The sequence below is a fragment of the Lucilia cuprina genome, chromosome 2 (genome assembly GCF_022045245.1).
Source record: "Lucilia cuprina isolate Lc7/37 chromosome 2, ASM2204524v1, whole genome shotgun sequence".
Lineage (NCBI taxonomy): Eukaryota > Metazoa > Arthropoda > Insecta > Diptera > Calliphoridae > Lucilia > Lucilia cuprina.
Window position 1 is genome coordinate 8,445,974 of NC_060950.1, and position 7,500 is coordinate 8,453,473.

Here is a 7,500-nt window from a genome sequence, read left to right on the forward strand (position 1 = left end):
ACTAGAACTGAACTAGAACTGAACTAGAACTGAACTAGAACTGAACTAGAACTGAACTAGAACTGAACTAGAACTAAACTAGAACTGAACTAAAACTAAACTAGAACTAAACTAGAATTGAACTAGAACTGAACTAGAACAGAACTAGAATTGAACTAGAACTTAACTAGAACTTAACTAGAACTGAACTAGAACAGAACTAGAACAGAACTAGAACAGAACTAGAACAGAACTAGAACAGAACTAGAACAGAACTAGAACAGAACTAGAACAGAACTAGAACAGAACTAGAACAGAACTAGAACAGAACTAGAACTAGAACAGAACTAGAACAGAACTAGAACAGAACTAGAACAAAACTAGAACAGAACTAGAACAGAACTAGAACGGACAAGTACTGAACTACAACTGAATTAGAATGAACTATACTGAACTAGAAAGTATCCATAAAAACGAAAGAAAAATTTTTAAATATGGGGTTTACCCTAATCTGCAATACATATTTAAATTGAGTGCATTTCTTTACACTATAAAACTAACAAGAAAATCCTTCGTCTGTATTCCAAAGAGAGTTAACGAAATTTCGAAAATAAGAGAGAGAGAAAGTTTAGCGTAATCTATAGTAGTTGTAATTCGAATAATATATGAATTTTCCTATCTGAATCACGTGTATTTTATTAATGAAAATATTTTTTACTCGATGTTGTTGTTGCTCTTGTTATTACTTTTTATAGTTGTTTTTTTTTTTGTTTACGTTTTGACGTATTGCATTTTTTCGGATAAATCTTTGTAGTAAAATTAAAATTATTGTGAGTGAATTTTGTTGTAACAGAATTTTACTCAAACATTTTTGGAGTGTATTTTTTTTTTAGAGTAAAAGAAAAGGTTAATGAACCTTAAATGTTTAGAAGTGTATCTTTGGCTATGTGTTGAAAGGTTACATATATGTATGAAAGGCATTTACGTATATGTATGTATAAAAAGTGCAAGTGTTGAGGGATTTTTAGTGGATATTATGTAAATAATTGTTTTATTCAGAAATATAATGGATTTGAAGTTTTCAATCGTTAAATAAGAATTTTGAAGAAAAATTAAATGTATTTTTTTGTAAATAGGAAAATGTGCTCTTAATAAATAAAATATAAATCAATATTTAACATTTGTTTAAGTGATCCTAAAATATTTCTGAGCAATTTTCACAATTGAAGCATTAGTTAAAGATCCATAGACGATTTTAGGTCTGTAACCTAAAAGTCCATTTTTATTCGACAAATAAATTACGCTCCTTGTTACAAAATTATTAAGAAATAATTATGCCATTATGTAGGTTTTATTGTAGAGCATATTTATTTTAGAAACATATTTCCTACGAAAATTCAAATATCCGCTAATCGTATTTACTTATAATGCGGTAAGAAAGGGCAAACCAGTGTCCCTCCTTAAATTATATTTCTAAATTAATTTATTTGTATAAGTATCCCAATAAAGTTGGGAAATTCCTTAATATATTTACCAAGCTAATATTTGCTCAAATATATTCGTTAGACAAGTGCTATAACAGGTAAACAGCTAAAAGGAAAACCCAATATTATGTACAAGTGATCTACCTGTTGTAGCTGTTATTGAGCAAAGAAATTTCGTATATAAGAAAGGAAATTTCGAAACTCAATATCAGTTGACATTTGGTAATCCTTGTAGTTAATACTTAAGATTTTCCAAATTTTTAAAGCGTTTCTATTTTGGAAATAAAACCTAACTACCTCAACATGGCCACTGTACAACAATTTTTGGACAATTCTTTTAACAATAAATCTCAATCGAATTTGGAACAAGCCGCTAACTCTCCATCCAATATTATACCCTATATGCTCTTTGTATATCGCGAAGAATTGCGACGTCTCAACAAGAATGCTCATTCAATGAAACTTTCGAAAAGTAAATTACATTTAACTCAGGAATTGGTCTCCTATTCGGTAGATCGTATTACGGAATACGATATGCAAGAGCTGATGAATATTAATCGCCAAATATCGTTTACACGTAAATTGAAGAGTCGCATGGATCATATGAAACAAATGCAAAAATACCGCTCATTGCAGGCTCAGGTGGTAAATAGAAGCTAAACGTAGGATGGATGATTACGATCATGGAAGAAATTTGTGTAAACGTAGTAAGATGTTTAACATCATTAAGTAATTTAAGTATTGTTATTTTGTATTAAGATGATATAGTATATAAGCATAGAAATAAATAAATTTTAATGATTTAAAATTAAATTTTTAGCACTTTTATTTGATTGTCAGGAGGTATCATAAGAGCTTTGTCAGGATAAATTGGTAATGATCATTACATTTTATGATCTTAAAATATGTCCTTAAATTGACCTGTTTGTACCAAAAATCCGATTGGTTTAACAGTAGATCATTTAGTTCAAGTTAGTTAAAGAAGAACTGAACTTGAACTATAATTAAGCTAGAACTGAACTGGAATTAAACTGAACTAGATCCGAAATAGAGCCGAACTAAAATTGAACAAGAACTGAAGCAGAATTGAACTAGAGCTGAACCAGAACTGAACTAGAACTGAACTTAAACTGAACAAGAACTGAACTAGTACTGAACTAGAACAGAATTAGAACAGAACTGGAACAGAACTAGAACAGAACTAGAACAGAACTAGAACAGAACTAGAACAGAACTAGAACAGAACTAGAACAGAACTAGAACAGAACTAGAACAGAACTAGAACAGAACTAGAACAGAACTAGAACAGAACTAGAACAGAACTAGAACAGAACTAAAACAGAACTAGAACAGAACTAGAACAGAACTAGAACAGAACTAGAACAGAACTAGAACAGAACTAGAACAGAACTAGAACAGAACTAGAACAGAACTAGAACAGAACTAGAACAGAACTAGAACAGAACTAAACAAACTAGAACAGAACTAGAAACTAGAACTAGAACAGAACCTAGAACAGAACTAGAACAGAACTAGAACAGAACTAGAACAGAACTAGAACAGAACTAGAACAGAACTAGAACAGAACTAGAACAGAACTAGAACAGAACTAGAGCAGAACTAGAGCAGAACTAGAACAAAACTAGAACAGAACTAGAACAGAACTAGAACAGAACTAGAACAGAACTAGAACAGAACTAGAACAGAACTAGAACAGAACTAGAACAGAACTAGAACAGAACTAGAACAGAACTAGAACAGAACTAGAACAGAACTAGAACAGAACTAGAACAGAACTAGAACAGAACTAGAACAGAACTAGAACAGAACTAGAACAGAACAGAACTAGAACAGAACTAGAACAGAACTAGAACAGAACTAGAACAGAACTGGAACAGAACTAGAACAGAACTAGAACAGAACTAGAACAGAACTAGAACAGAACTAGAACAGAACTAGAACAGAACTAGAACAGAACTAGAACAGAACTAGAACAGAACTAGAACAGAACTAGAACAGAACTAGAACAGAACTAGAACAGAACTAGAACAGAACTAGAACAGAACTAGAACAGAACTAGAACAGAACTAGAACAGTAGTAGAACAGAACTAGAACAGTAGTAGAACAGAACTAGAACAGTAGTAGAACAGAACTAGAACAGAACTAGAACAGAACTAGAACAGAACTAGAACTGAACTAGAATTGAACTAGAACTGAACTAGAACTTAAACATGAACTGAACTAGAACTGAACTAGAACTGAACTAGAACTGAACTAGAACTGAACTAGAACTGAACTAGAACTGAACTAGAACTGAACTAGAACTGAACTAGAACTGAACTAGAACTGAACTAGAACTGAACTGGAACTGAACTAGAACTGAACTAGAACTGAACTAGAACTGAACTAACTAGAACTGAACTAGAACTGAACTAGAACTGAACTAGAACTGAACTAGAACTGAACTAGAGAACTGAACTAGAACTGAACTAGAACTGAACTAGAACTGAACTAGAACTGAACTAGAACTGAACTAGAACTGAACTAGAACTGAACTAGAACTGAACTAGAACTGAACTAGAACTGAACTAGAACTGAACTAGAACTGAACTAGAACTGAACTAGAACTGAACTAGAACTGAACTAGAACTGAACTAGAACTGAACTAGAACTGAACTAGAACTGAACTAGAACTGAACTAGAACTGAACTAGAACTGAACTAGAACTGAACTAGAACTGAACTAGAACTGAACTAGAACTGAACTAGAACTGAACTAGAACTGAACTAGAACTGAACTAGAACTGAACTAGAACTGAACTAGAACTGAACTAGAACTGAACTAGAACTGAACTAGAACTGAACTAGAACTGAACTAGAACTGAACTAGAACTGAACTAGAACTGAACTAGAACTGAACTAGAACTGAACTAGAACTGAACTAGAACTGAACTAGAACAGAACTAGAACTTAACTAGAACAGAACTAGAACTGAACTAGAACTGAACTAGAACTGACCTAGAACTGACCTAGAACTGACCTAGAACTGAACTAGAACTGAACTAGAACTGAACTAGAACTGAACTAGAACTGAACTAGAACTGAACTAGAACTGAACTAGAACTGAACTAGAACTGAACTTGAACTGAACTAGAACTGAACTAGAACTGAACTAGAACTGAACTAGAACTAAACTAGAACTGAACTAGAACTGAACTAGAACTAAACTAGAACTGAACTAGAACTGAACCGTAAAGTTTGTCTCTGATATCTCTTACAAAATGGACACTTATGTGCGACTGCCTTCCCTCTCATTTTCAAAGAGTACATTCTTAACGAAGGATGAATTAGAACGGACCAGGTGGCTTTTTGTCGGGTTATGTTAAGCGAATGGTGTCATCGATTTTTTGGTTCTTGCGGTCTTCGTGAAAACGCATATCAGTTACAGTTCAGATCATGGTAAAGAGTTCTATGCTCTTGTAGCTTTTGAGTTAGATAGTCATACGTTCTGACATATGACCAATCATACAGTTCCCAGTAACCAGTTAGAAGCCTAATCGAGTTCTGGCTAAGATACGAGATATTCCTAGTTCTAAACCTTGGGCCAAAGCAGTCTCGATATTCTACAAATAGTCTCCCTCATAACACATCTATCAATTTTGATAGGGTCGCCAAAGGAGTGTAAATATCCCTTTAGGCAAGGACGAACATTTGCGCATTCTTAGTGTTAATGTTAATGAATTTCCCAATCAAATACAAATAGATTTAATTTAATTATTTTTGCATTTATTTATATTTGTCTATAATATAATCTTAATAAACTAGTTAACAACACTAAAATTACTTATTAATGATGTTAAACATCCAGAACTAAAATTAAAATAATTCATATTTCTATATAAAATTCATCCAATCCAATTACAACTCAAATTCTAGCCAACGCCTGAGCCTGCAATGAGCGATATCTTTGCATTTGCCTCATATGATCCATGCGATTTTTCAGTTGACGTGTGAAATTTATCTCACGATTAATGTTCATCAACTCTTGCATATCGTATTCCGTTATACGATCCACCGAATAAGAAACCAATTCCTGGGTTAAATGTAATTTACTTTTCGAAAGTTTTAAAGAGTGTGAGTGCTTGTTGAGACGACGCAATTCTTCACGATACACAAACAGCATATAGGGTATAATATTGGAAGAGGAGTTAGCTGTTTCTTCCATACTAGTTTGGGATTGATTGTTAAAGGAATTGTCTAAATATTGTTGCATGGTAGCCATGTTAATGATTTAAGCGTTTGCGAATTGTTGAGTATTGACAGTTGGGATTAACACAGTAAACTGATAATTGACTTTTAAAATTTTCCGCTATTTATACAGGATTTTGCTTTTCTCTTAGCGCCAGTTAGGTAAACAGTTATGCAGGATTTTCTAGGTAATTTCGCAATTTTTTACAACTGTACCTGTTCAGGCAATTCGATTTAAATGTAAAAGCATTTTAAGAGTGTAGATTATTTAGGTAATAATTAATTTGAATTTGGTAGCTGGGCACAATATTTTTATGTTAGTAGGTTTCCCCTAAATTTTTGGGATTAAATGTATGGGTTTAAACATATGCGCTTAGGAATTTGAGATTCATTTTACAATAACATCTTGACCTTTAGTTTTTAAACTTGAGGTAAAGACATCTCAATGGATAAAGAAGATATATCAGATGTAACCGCCTTATTCTATATAAAAACATGTTTTAATAACCATTATTAACTTGATAATCGTTTTTGCATAATATGTAGGGTAGAAGGGGGACCATACGCCACTTTTTTTGAGGCGGCCTCAAATTAAAACCACAATACATATTCTTAATTTTTTCTTGGTTCTGATACTTATATATGTTGGCTTCAGTTTTATTCCTTTCAATTTTCTTTAGTCATCCTCATGTACATATTTTTTTAACTTTTCCGCACTGACCAAAAACGGCGATACCGCCCCATCCATGGGGTAAATTCGCCAAGGGGATGGGGCAGATTTGTCATTAGTAAAATAAAAAAAAAATTACAAAAATAAAAACTTTTTTTGCTGTTTTATACCTTAATTCATTAAACAAAGTATAATAAATCATATATTTATTCTTTATTTCACAAACAAATTATTACTTATTTTTTTTCTATATTTTAACCAAATTTTGTTCTACATCGCAAACATTACATATATTTAGCGCATGTGCCCCACGGGCAGTTCTGGGGTTTAGTTTCATTTTTTTCGGGCTTCAAATTATATTATCGAAAATTTTAGTATGTCTTATTGTATTTTATTATGTCAATATATTTTTTCTATCACAGAAACTAAAACAGTTAGCACAAAAAGTTCACACAGTGAAATATTTTCACAGCCCTTTGAAAAACAATTAATCATGTCTGCCTCTCATCGTATGTAAAGTTAATGTTTCAAATTTTCATGGATGATAGATAATCGATAAACGAAATCAAAATTTAATGCGATAAAATCGATTACTCAGTTTTAAAGTTATTCTCATTGACAGATGTGCCCCTATGGCGATTGATCCCCCTTCTACCCTATTACTGTACAGTAAGACTTCATGTTAAATCTAAATAAATACAAATAAATACTCTTAAAAGAAATGGACTCAACTCTTATTTGAACTCTAATACTAATAGGTGAAAAGTTACACTCGTTTGAATAAAATCCTTTTTGAAAAAAATGTCCATATTTGACCCCCTCAAAATCCGTCAGTTTTTAACCGATACAGCTTGTTTGGCCTACTATCTAATAGTACCTTTGTGAAAATTTTATCCAAATCACAAGACATCGATTTTGAAAAGTCGGCCCACTTGACACGAAATGGCATTATAATACATTATGTGAAATTCAGTCACAGTAGTCACTGATGCGCCATGTATTAAAATATCTCCTAATTAAATATATTTCTTCTGAGATCTTTGTTAGTCTTTTTTCCGTTTGTAACAAGGAGTTTATCTCAAGACGAAATATATATGACTTATTAAAAACTCTGCCCAC